The sequence below is a fragment of the Trachemys scripta genome, chromosome 14 (assembly GCF_013100865.1).
Source record: "Trachemys scripta elegans isolate TJP31775 chromosome 14, CAS_Tse_1.0, whole genome shotgun sequence".
Lineage (NCBI taxonomy): Eukaryota > Metazoa > Chordata > Testudines > Emydidae > Trachemys > Trachemys scripta.
In genome coordinates this window covers 14,403,754-14,417,035 of record NC_048311.1, presented here as the reverse complement: position 1 = coordinate 14,417,035, position 13,282 = coordinate 14,403,754, and positions in this window count along the sequence as shown.

The window sequence follows — 13,282 nt, the reverse complement described above, 5'->3', positions numbered from 1 at the left end:
ACTTTTGGTTAGCTTTTCTGACTGTCACTGCACATTGAATGGATGTTTTCAGAGAACTATCCACAATGACGCCAAGATCTCTTTCTTGAGTGGCAACAGCTAATTTATACCCCATCATTTTATCTGTATAGTTGGGATTATGTGTTCCAATGTGCATTACTTTGCATTTATCAGCATTGAATTTCATCTGCCATTTTGTTGCCCAGTCACCCAGTTTTGAGAGATCCTTTTGTAGCTCTTTGCAGTCTGCTTTGGACTTAACTATCTTGAGTAATTCTGTATCATGGACAAATTTTTCCACCTCACTGTTTACCCCTTTTTCCAATCAAGTTAATCAATGAGTTGGTGGCGGGGACAGGAGTAGAACCCAGGTCACTTGAGGGCCAGCCCCATCCTGAATCCACAATACTAATAGATTTGCCCCAAGCTGTGCTAAAGGAGGCAAGCAAGAGAAGAAGGAGGAAGATTGCCTCTTGCATTGCAAAATCACAGTTAAACGGCACTTGGAACACAGGAGATGCTAGACTGCATCAGACTAGCGAATCATCTAGTATGGGATCCTGTTTGTAAAAGCAGCCAGTTCCAGATGACAGTATAAGAAACCCTGCAGTAGATAGTTAAGGAATAACTTGCCTATAGGGAAAGTTTGTTCCTGAGCCCCATCAGTTAGAGATTGGCATATGTCCTGATGCATGAGAGTTTATATCCCTTCCAAATTCTAGGATTTTTTTTTTCAATCTTTACTATTGTACCTGTGGATGTTTTCATTATTAACATCAACACCCAATCCTTTTTTGAATCCTGCAAAGCTCCAGGCCTCAATGATATCTTGTGGCAAGCTGTTCCACAGGCTAATTACAATATGTTATTGTCATTAGTGTAAGAAGTAGCATGATTCCAACTACTGCAACAACAAGTGGTCCACCAGCTGTCAAAAACTTAGCTTTAGACGGGAAACGATAAATTAATTGATGCAACATTTCTAAAAAGTTTACTTTTTTTTCAAACCACAGTCTAAACCGTAAATGTCCTTGATCAGCAGCTCTTCTTGCTAGTAGAGGGTATTAACTCCTCAAGGCTCCTAGAGCACACTGAGCCATGCTTCTTCCCCCTACCCCTCCAAAAAATCCTTCCTCACCCTTACTGTGCATTGTATTTATGCTAGTTTAATTATCAAAGTAAATAATTTGTCCATTGATGCAAAACTATGAGGGAAGAAAACAAGGGCAAGCTATTAGAGCTCATTTCTGGGACAGACAATCCTAGATGCCAGCACAGATTCAGATGTGGAAGAAGTTGAACCCAGCTAATTTTTACAGGATGAGATTGAAGCACTGATTCTTTCCAAGAACTGACGTTCTTCTTTCCCCCCAGCCCACAGTGATGCTAACAGAGAACTAATGCCTCTTCTGCTACTCCATTGCAGCACTCAGCTGTTTGCTTAGGCATGTGAGGGGGCACCAGGGGGTGCTTGGAAGAGGTTTTAGCAAGGAGATCAGTGGGACTGAGTGTTCTGGCAGGATTCTGTTGTAATTACAAGGACAGTGGATATAGATGTGATTTGATGTGACATGTTGGTTATTCTCTTTGATGGGGCAAAGCCCCAGCAGTGGCTAAAGAGGGTTAAAAGCCGGTGAGTTGCAGGTACTATACCTGTGTTGTAATTCATTTGTTGCTTCTTAGCCAAAGGGGGCAGGACTAAGCAGAGTCAGGTGCTAACTTAATGAACACCTGAGCCTCATAAAAGGCTGTGGGAGTTCAGAGTGAGGAAGGAACTGCAGAGAATATACCCACCATGCTCCCATGAAGGGGCCTGAGGCAGAGTCTGCAGGAGAACGTTTACCCCCCAGGATGACTTGGTCTGAGGGGGTCAGTGCTCAAAACCAGAGGTGGAAGAAGATGCCACAGCCCAGACTGAGGAATGGAGACAGACCCCGGAGGAAGGGCTGATTTGTGGAGATGCTTTGGAGGTCGTTTGGACTTTTGGTTACCCTGGAAGGGATCTGAACAAGATGCTTCTCAGCTGGAGGGCTGAATCATGCACAAAGACTTCAGGGGGCACATGGGTGAGAATTCCTGCAAGGAGATGCTCAGCTGATAGGGGGCAAGTGCAGCTGATTAGTCTCACTTTTGTAAGGAGTACTCAAGCCCTGATTTTGGAAAGCATCCCTATTCAGACAAGCACTTAAACATGGGCTTAACCCCCATGCAATTCAATGGGATTTAAGCATGTGCTTAAAGATAAACATGAGCTCAAGTTATTAGAGCATCTGCTGGAGTGGTTTCCTGACTCAGTCTCGTTGCTTGGGATAGCCACTCCTATTCTCTGTCTAGTTTATAAAAGAGCTAACTAAATATGAGCCTGTCTTCTATAGCACTGACCATGACCACCTCAGAGTGAGGCCAGCAGACCTATAAGCAATGAAAGTGACTCTGATCCTTCCTGGGGTCATTTAACTAAAACACACACTTCAAAAGGGCCAAGTGCTCACTGGTGCTCTTCAGCTCCCATGGTGTCAAAAGAATTAACAGATCCCAGCAGCGCTGAGTAAAAGCATCTGGCCGGCATATGCAAGTTAAATATGCCCATTGAATAACTCCTCTGCTCACCTTCCCATGCCTGCAAGCTTATAAAGCGAGATCATGCCATTAAAACTAATCCTCCAGGGGAGGTCATTGCATTCACTCCCTGTGGGTTTTTTGACCTCAGACCTGACCTGGGAACCCCAAAATGTGGTGCTATTTGGAGATGACTGTGTTAACGGTCAGTTGGTTTTTGCTCTGTAACATGAACTTGGGGCCACAAAATGTGGACAAATAGCATCCAAGTTTGGGTGGTCGTGAGGCATTGAACTGAACCACTAGACCTTGTGTGGGTTATCTGGGTTAAATGGGCTGACAAAGCTTCTTTCCCAAATCCAAATATCCGTTTAAATCAATTGGCCTTTTCTCATCTCCCCTATCCCACCTTGGCAACAGCAGGTGGGTATAATTTGATGTTAAAGATAACATTATCTTGCCTTAAAGGTCAGTGGATGGGATTATATTGTCAGAATGAGAATATGCTGTTTGATGATAACCAGACTGATAATCTAATAGAAATTGGCCATGCAGTGAAACTTGCCTGCCCGGAAGGTAGTGGAGTGTGCTATCTTGGGATACATGAGTGTAACAGAAAAAAAAATGAAGAGCTGAGAATCTATACTCATCAGGGCATGAGCGATTGTCCTCCTTTCCCCCCCCCCCCCAGCACATCCATAGGATGACCGTTATTCGAGCTGAATAAAACCCACTAGACCAGAGATGTGCCACCTACAACCAGCCCACCTGATGCCTTACTGGTAGGGGAATTACAACTGAGTGATATGTCTGGGAGTCCAGGGGACACAGTCCTGATGTCCTAAGCAGGCCACTTCTCACTCTAGTTCTCCTGTACTAGAAGCATGGGAATTTTCATACTGGATCAGTCAACTGTCATCTTGTAACATTTTGGAATTGCCATCTTGTGGTTAATGACAGGGGGAAGGGAGGGGAATCTACCTGTTTGGACATGCATGTGTATAGAGTGCCTTTCACCTGGGGATCTGAGTGCTTCCCTAACATGTGTGTGTTAAGTCTCATAGTCACCAAGGTATGGTTTGTACATTTATTAGTTGGTTGAACAGAGTTTATTGTTCCAGTCTCCGTAGAGAACAGGGACTAGAAATCATCATTCTCCAGTTAGACATTGTATAAAAGTGACCATTGGATGTTGGGAATTGTAAGATACGGCCTAAAAAGATGCAAGGATGTCAGCCATGGTAGGAGAGAGATGGGTTTTCAATGTGATTACTGAAATGAATGGGGCTTTTATAATATTTCATTAATCAAATGCATTTTTCACACAGCTTTGGACCTGGTTCTGGTTTCAGTGTTTTAGTTAAAAAATGCTCCTTCTTTTTTTACTATGTGGACTTTATTAACACAGGTCTTAGCTATGTTAATGCAACCCTTCCAATGAAATTTTCATTGACTTCAAACAGAGACTGTTCTTTGTATGCCATGCAGCAAATGCGCCCAGAAGGGACCTGACGGAACAAACCCTTCCTCTGCAACATATACGGGATCCAAAACAAACCTCCAACACTCCTAATGTTTCTGCCCAAGAAAGCAGGCATCCTACAAATAAATACTGAGCTGCAGGTCTGCAGGCAAGCTGCGAGTAAATCAGCTTCACCTGAAATGGAATGGAAGGTAGAGTTCAAGGTTGCTAGTGAATTGGTGGCTAAATGCCAATACCATTCACTTCAGGGCAGCATAAAATGATTCATTCGATAGCCTGACAACCAAATCTAGTAAAAATAAGATGTTGTAACTTTCTCCTCTGACCGCTGCAGTAGAAGTCCTGTGCTACTGCCTTACTGAATAGCAGCTATCTCTTGGCACAGTTCCTTCTCTTGCACAGTGCATCAGTTGTATTCCAAAATGCTGCTGCTCTTGCTAGGAGCCGAGGCTGCTGTTTCCACACTCTCTATCTGTGGATCTGCTACGGCTTATTCACTTACAGTTTCTGCCAGTCTTCAGGCCTGTTGTTTATGTGCCCCCCACATTTGCATATTTTACATTACAGGAGTACTTTTTGGTTTGTTCTATCTTTTCTGTGTGCTCCCCTAATTAATGTGTATCTGGAGTAACACATCTAGCCCCATAGTAACAGAGCAACCATTAACTGTAGCTCGCAAACAGCCAATGGGCTAGGTAGTAAAATATGCATGGGGAGGAAATTGAGTAGAGGATCTCATGCCAAACTAGTTCAGATCCAATGTTTAAAACACACGCGCGCGCGCGCACACACATGCAACCACTAGGATGCCTTCCCTGCCTGTAATTACTCTTTTACCATTGTCCTTGTAATAGAACATCTGTTGCCTTCTCACTAACTGTCTTCCCATAGCTCCGGCATCCCTGGATCATGTTGATGAAGCAGCTTCTGGTGTCCTCTGTGATCTTTCGCTTATTCTCCAGGGCTTGCCACAGACTGGCATGTTTAATTTTCTGTCTCAATGCTACATCTCTGCACCCCTTGACATTTTTTTTCCTATGAAATACTTTTCTTCTCCCCATGTGGCTAGTAATATGGGTGGGCAGCACAGTAATACTTTGGGAAGGATAGTCTCATGGTAAAGACTCAGATCTGCATTCATTTGTTGACTCTAACATACACATGTGTGACCTTGGCTAGGTCACATAATCTCTTTCCTTTTCTATATACTTATATGGCCCCATTACCCGAGTACCTAAGCATTTCATAATCTCCGTGCACCACCGTGAGGTAGGGCAGTGCTCCTAGCATCATTTTACAGATGGGGAACTGAGGCGCAGAGAGACTAAGGGTATATCTACACTTCAATTAAAAACCTGCAGCTGGCCTGGGCCAGTTGGATTGGGCTCAAGGGGCTTGGGCTAAGGGGCTGTTTGAAGATGTACACCTCAATTAGGCTGGAGCTTGGACTCTGGGACCCTCTCATCTTACAGGGTCCAAGAACCCTGAATGTCTACACCACAATTAAACAGCCCCTTAGCCCAAGCCCCATGAGCTTGAGTCAGCTGGCACGGTCCAGCTGCGGGTGTCTAATTGCAGTATAGGCATACCCAAAGTGACACGCTAGCACACAACCACAAGACCATCCTTCCTCTCTATGCCTCAGGTCCCCATGTGTGTTAATATAGTCACTTCCTTTGACTTGTCTATTGAGATTGCAAGCTCTATGGAGCAGCGAATGTCTCCTATGATGTTGGCCCAGTGCAACGGCGCCCTCACCTGGGTGGAGACTTCTAGGAGCTATTGTAACACAAGTGTAATAATAATTAATAAAGTACAGTTCTGTATCACCCTCTGGCAGAGGACCTCACGCATGAGTAAATTAAGGCCCTTGGGAGATAAGACAGGATTGTTGTCCCCATTTTACAGACTGGGAAGCCTGAGAAACAGGAAAGTTACTTACACAAGATGTCAGTGGCAGAGACAGCAACAGAACCAAATCTCCTGAATCTCAGTTCTTAACTGCAAGACTCTCCTTCCTTTCTGTGCAGCATGTCTGATTTCAGTCTCACTCTTGTTGCTGGAGGATGAATTATCACTGTAAGCATTAGGAAACTGTTTATGTCCCTTGTAGAGTCTTTGCTGCTGAGTTTCCGCTTCCTCTCTGAGCTGTTTTCTTCCATCTACTTTATTGTCTCAGTCAAGCATTTAATTCATGCAGCACCTCTCCTACAAAGTATCTTAAAATACTTTAGAAAAGAAAACAGAGTGTACGTTAATGGGTAAGCAAGACATAGGATAACCATTCAAAAGAGTTACTGCACACAAGTGAATGATAATGACCCAGACTGCAGAACATCTGACATAACCACAAGGTGTTAATTGCAATTCTGTAGGCACTGCATCAAAGGTCAGGCATCTCCATTAGCTTCCCGCTCCTTTCAGGATCTACTTCAAATCTGATCTCTTAGGTTTCAAATCTCTCCATAGACTTCTTCCAGCCAGACCTCAAAGACTTTGTCTCTCTTTCTCCTCCGCATCCTGCTGCATGAGTTTGTAGGACCAACGTCATCTCTGGGTATGCAAAAAAAGGAGTGTTTAGTTCACATTGGCTAACTCAGCTTTAAACACAGCACCTCTGCTTTTAACTCGAGTGAGCCGCTTGAGTTAAACCCTAGGTTCCTTTATAGGCTTCAGCTGAAGTTACTAACCTGAGTTAAAAGTCGAGTTGCCAGGTCTTTACTGCTATTTAACCCAAGTTATCTCTACCCTCTGACACTTCTCACAAGTTGGCTAATGTTGGCAAGACAATCTCCTAAAGAGCTCCTGTTACCTAGCCTTTCCCTATCTTCACTTCAGAAACCCTATTCAGATTTCATCTTAGAACAGGTCTCCTTTGTCTATGCCTCTAGTTTCTCTCTTCTCTGTACCCTTGGAAGACACAGCTTGGATTTTTTTCACCAGATTATGGGTCAGAGCTGTTCCTGATGTACATGCCCTGGGCCAAACCCATCCTTAGTGTTGCTCCATTTACCAAGGATGGATTTGGCTTGGTGTCTTTGTATCATTATTTCCAGAAATCATAGGAATTGCCAAATTGGATCAGACCTATGGTCCATCTAGCCCAGTGTTCTGTCTCTGACACTGGGCAATACCAGATACTTCAGGGGAAGATGCAAGAAAACCCCACAACAGGCATTTTCAGGATAACCTGCCCCTTGGAAAAGTTTCTCCCTAGCTCTCACTAGTGATGTGTGCAAGCTTAGCTGACGGTTGTTTGTGGTCTGCAGTTCATTCTGCAATTGGTTTAGTTTTAATTTCTAATCCTTAGATACTGAGACTGCAGCACTTTCTCTTTAAATGATTTACTAAATTCTAATCCATCTGAACTCTGTGGCAAAGGGATAGCTTCTCTGTGTTATCCTACATGTTATAATGTTAATGAAGGGAGCATTTGGAGGCTGTGTTCCCCAGCAATAAGGAGGAACTTAATTATTGCTGTACTTTTGCTGCTGCAGAGTGAATATTGTGTGCAGTAGAGAATAGATAGACTCCCCACCTTTCATAAAAGAGTCTGTGTTTCTACAGAAGCATTTTAAATCATAGATCACTAAAGGATTCAACTGAACTAACAAAACGATTTGTCTTTCAACTTGGCAGCAGGCTTTAAATCTATCTGGTTCAGATCTGCAACATGCCACTATTTACGTGTCAGGTTTATATATATTTTCCCCCCACTCAGATGACCTTTTAAAATGCAAAGTGTGCTACTATAAAAGGTGTTGGATTGACAGCACTGAAGGCTAAGCCCAAGATTTTCAAAAGCAGGTGCCCAACAGTAGCTTCCCAAATCCTCACTTAAAGTTCTAAAGAAGCAGCCTGGATTTCAAAAGTGCTGAGCACCCAGGGCTCCCACTGACATCAATATTTGGCCTCTGCTGAGTTTGCCATGATACCACTTTGTACCTGTGCCCACTAGGAGATGGACCAAGTGCACCAGCATGTTTCATGTGGGCTAGGGAACAACTATCAGATAATGACCATCAGCTATGACTGACCTGAGTCACACTGGAGCTGGTGACCTCAGACTCTGTGGGCCTGACCTGAATGGAAGTCCATTTATTGAGATCACTGGGTTTCACAGCAGGACCAAAATCCCATTATTGGGGCTCTGAGCCATCTGGCCATTTATCCCCATATGATAATTAAACTGGTTTAAAGGGGAAGACAAAGCTATCCCACTGTCTTTCAAAGGGCACAACACTCTCCTAGGTCCTTTTAAAAGTTCTAGCTTCCAAATTCTAAAGGACCTGGAAAAAAAGTGAGTGAAGAAGGCAATGAAGGGGGAAAAGCATGCTGGCCTCCAATGAGAAGGGGAGAGTAGCAATAACCCCCACCACGCCCGAGAAAAACTGTGTGCAGCTCATAGACTCATAGACTTTAAGGTCAGATGGGACCATTGTGATCATCTAGTCTGACCTCCTACACACCGCAGGCCACAGAACATCACCCACCCACTTCTGTAACAGATCCCTAACCTCTGGCTGAGTTACTGAAGTCCTCAAATCATGGTTTAAAGACTTCAAGTAAATGAGAATTCACCATTTACACTAGTTTAAACCTGCAACTGACTCGTGCCCCACACTGCAGAGGAAGGTGAAACCCCTCCATGGTCACTGTCAATCAGTTAGACCCTGAGTTTGTGGGCAAGACTCACCAGGTAGATACCTGGGAAAGAATTCTCTCTAGTTACTCAGAGACTTCCCTATCTAGTGTCCCATCTCCACCTGTTGGGGGTTGTTGCTACTGGCTATCACCGATTGGGCCACACGCCATCGTAGACAGCCTCATCATACCATCCCCTGCATAAACTTATCAAGCTCAGCCTTGAAGCCAGTTAGGTTTTTTGCCCCCACTGCTCCCCTTGGAAGGCTGTTCCAGAACTTCACTCCTCTGATTAGAAACCTTTGTCTAATCTCAAGCCTAAACTTGTTGATGGCCAGTTTATATCCATTTGTTCTTGTGTCCACATTGGCACTTAACTTAAATAACTCCTCTCCCTCCCTGGTATTTATCCCTCTGATGCATTTATAGAGAGCAATCCTATCTCCCCTCAGCTTGTCTTTTCTAAGAAGCAGAATGGCATGATTCTCTTTCTGCATCGGGCATAAAGGCCCACCTATAGTCAGCCTTCTCCTGCAGTCCCTAAACGGTAACTCCCTACTGCAGTCTGATTCAGGGTATTTAGCTCTCAGTTCACTGGGCTGTAGAATTCCAAGTAGGGCTATTTTCAATATGCTACAGTGCTTCCAACTGACATCTGCCCGAGTCAGGACTGCAGACTTTATCCTCATGATTATACATTAGTTCTACCAGGTGCACCCTGTCTCTAATGGATCAAATCAACACCCCGGTCCAAATGACCCATGAACTTGAGGGAATGTTTGGAATCAGATCTTGATGGCTCATGCACATCCTTATGATTATAAAATAACTGATCGGCAAGGAGCCATTCAGTGTGAATCACCATGTTTTGGTTCGCCAGTTTGAGCTCTCTGATAATGAAATACACCCAATGGTCACCTAATGTAACTCTCATATGAACAAACTGTGCTTTTGATCATCAATCATTAACTACTTACCTGCTTCACAGGGTATTGTGTGGAAGCAGGTAATTAATGCATCACTGGGCCCATATTATAAATGGAGGAACTGAAGCTGAGAGGTCTAAAGCCCGTATTCCAGGGAAACTTGCTCCAGTTTAACTTAAATCTATTGTTAACCGAGTTAGTTAAGTATCCACACAGGGGGTTCTACTGGTTTATTTCCATTGAAGAGTGGCCTGTTTCATTTTTAGCTTAAGCCAACTTCTGTTTGATTTAAACTAACCCTGGTGTAAATGGAAACGTGGGTGTCCACATAGCCTTTGTCACCAACTTCATTAGATGAAACCATGCAGCTTCCTCATGTAGATGAGTCCTAAGTGACTTCTTGCCCAAGAGAGCCCTGTGAGCCAAAGGCAGAATCCGAGAGCTCTTCCGGCTCAGTCTTGTCACACTTGGAGCAGTTCTCAAGCTGGGAACTCTAACAGACCCACAGAGTTCAAATCCCAGCTGAACCCCACCTATGCGGTGGCTGCCAACTTGGGCAACGTACCAAGGCCCTCCAGGGCTGACGGCATGTGTCTCCGTGGTTTGAACTAAAGAGCCAGGCTTCTGGCTGACAGCTGTAACAGACTTTGTGGACTGGGCCCAAAGGGAAACACCCTGACCAGCAGCTTCCATATGGAGGACTGGTGGAAAGTGGAACTGGATTTTGAAGCACTCCCAGCAGAGTACATCCTGCTGTTTGCTATAACCTGTAAGGATGTGCAGAGCTCTCGGTGCTGGTGTTAAAAGGAAGAATAGTCTCCCTTCACAAACTGACGTGAATGCGCTGGCGCTTGGGCCGAGACCTGAATAAACACCCTCTACGTCTCCTGATCTGCGACATGAGCAACTGCTTCAATAAAAGCAACAGCTCCTGCTAGTAATGTCAGATCAGGTTCTATAGTTTGTAACAGCAGCTTGAGAAAGAGAGATTTCCATCTGGGCTCAGAGAGAGCTGCTTTATGTGAGCAAAGCCTCTATGTTGGCCTCCCAGTTTTTCAGCATAGCCATAGTACAGTCAGTGTTCTGCAGACAGCAGTGAGGCCAGTTAGCAGCCTTCCCCCATAAAACCAGCTGAAAGCCCTTCACTGTTGCTGTGCATTTAATTTCCCCATCCAGAGGCCAGTGAAGGCAAACACAGCCTGCATATGGAAATTTTTAATTAAACAGTGTGCTATTAACATGGAATGGCTTTAGTTCTGATGGGAGAGTTTAACTGGTCTGTGTGAGAAGCTAGAAGGGGATTGGAGCTGGGGGAGGAGGCAGGGAATGCTTGTCTATAGCCTGGGAATTTGTCCATTCATCAAACAGTCTGACCCGCAAGTTGAAACTGTTCCAATTGCATGTCAACAGCATTGGCCATGCCTCATTAGGAATTAGTTGTGAAAAGTCTTTTAAAAAAGAGCATTGATTCATTTTTTGGGTGCATTTTATGTATTTATGTTCATCACTGTGAGTGAGGAATTTGAGAGTAAATTGTTTCTGAATGGCCATTTTCCAGGGGAGAGAATAAAAATCTTTTTTTCTCTGCTAGAAACTCAGGCCAAGATTTTTCAAACATGAGGGGGCCTAAAGTCAGGCACCTAAATAAGAGGCCTGATTTGCAGGTGTTGAGCACTCAACAGCATGCACTGGAATCAATGGGAGCTTCTGGGAGCTCAGCAATTTTGAATATCGGGCCACTTATTTTAGGTGCCTAAATATGAACTTAGGCTCCTAACTTTGAACTCTCAGTTCTTAAAGCCTTGGTCTCAGGACATGTCTACACTAGCACTTACGTTGGCAAAACTTTTGTTGCTCATGGTGAGAGAGAGGGGGAAAAAACAACCCAACAACCGTGAGCGACATAAGTTTTGCCGGCATAAGCGCCTGTGTGCAACGTGCTATGTCGGCAGGAGATGCTCTCCCGCCAACATAGCTACTGCCGCTTGCTGAGCTGGTTTTGTTATGTTGATGGGAGAGCTCTTCTCCTGATGGCATAACATGGCCACACAAGTGATCTTACAACAGCACAGCTGAATCAGGACAGCTGTGCTGCTGTAAGCTTGTAAGTAGGACCGTCCTCACTCATACGCAAAGTACGCAGCTGCACAGGGCACCAGGAAATTTGGGGCACCACATTTCCTGGTGCCCTGTGCAGTTGCGTGCTGCTCCAGCCCCTGCTCCGGCTCTTCCCCAGGGCCCCTGCCCCCCTGCCCCAGCCCCGCCTCTTCCCACCCCCTGAGGACTCCAGAAGCAGTCGGGCCTGCACTCACTGGTAAGTAGAGCGACCCAGCCCCAGCCAGCTCTGCTCTCCTGGCTCCCAGCGGCGCCGCAGGTGAGTGCTGGGGGGCGGTTCCCCCCTTCCACCAAGCCTGGGAGCCAGGGGAGCAGAGCAGGCTGGGGCCGGATCACTCCACTTCCCACAGGAAGTGGCCTCCCCCCCCCCCCCGCGGAGGCCTGGGGCCAGCCCCCCCACCCCCACTCCTCCTCATGGAGGCCTGGGGCCCTGCACAGCCCCCCCGTGGGGGGGGGGGCTGCATAGGGCACCAAAATAGCTAGGGACGGCCCTACTTATAAGTGTAGACATGGCCTCTGCCTTGACAATGCAGCAAACGATCCATGCATAGCTCTATCATAGGTTGCGTCTACACTGCACATCACTGGGGGCAACACGTAGGGTACGTGTCGCAACACACTGCAGTAAAAAGCAAGCTGCATTCACACTGTGCTGTGTAGCTACATGAATCACTGAAAGGCTCCATGCTATTGTGCTACATTTCTCTAAGTGGAACCTTAGTCTTCCTCTGCGTGAGCAATTTACAATACAGCACTTTCCTGTTCCCTCTAGAAACGCTGCTAGTGACTGACTGGAGGATGACGATTCTGTTTGATGGCAACTTTCAACATTTGTTTTTGTTTTGCGATGAAATAAAACAAAACCTTTGAATGATTTTGTGGAAACCCAGATGTGTGTCAAAATATTTTGTTTTGTTTTTTTTATTGAAACCTGAGCTTTTCGATTGGGGAAGAGGGATATGTCATGGTGGCTAAGGCACTGGCCTGAAAGGGGTGTGTGGGGAAATAAACCACCCTACTTTCCCATCCAAAACTTTATCAAAACTGATACAGCTCCATGAAACATTTCAGCTTCAATGAAATGGTATCTTTTGATGAAACTTCATTTAGCCTAAAATGTTCCAACCATTTCCACTAATGTCACAAACAATGGCCTGCTTCCTCTGCTAAGTGACTGGAATGCTTCCGCACTCACAACACTGACTTCCCCCAAAGATCCATTTTCCCCCTAAGGGACATGAATGAACTCCAAGAGCATGAACATTTCCAGTGCGCTTCTTCTACCAGATGGGAGGTTTTTGAGCATTATTTATAATTCTTTGTTCCTGTTTATACACGAAACCCCATTGGAGTTATTTTTGCAATGAATAGTTTGCTGCACCTTAAGGAAAATATTTGAGTTTCTCTGATAAGTATGTGCTCCTAGCACTCCCACCCCATCTGGTCAGACACATACATTTGAATCCCTTTTTATTCTTCAAAGAAACAAGCTTCTCTTCCTTTTGGTGTCAGTCTTAATATTCTCAAGCACCAGCCTACAGCTTATCTTCTTGCA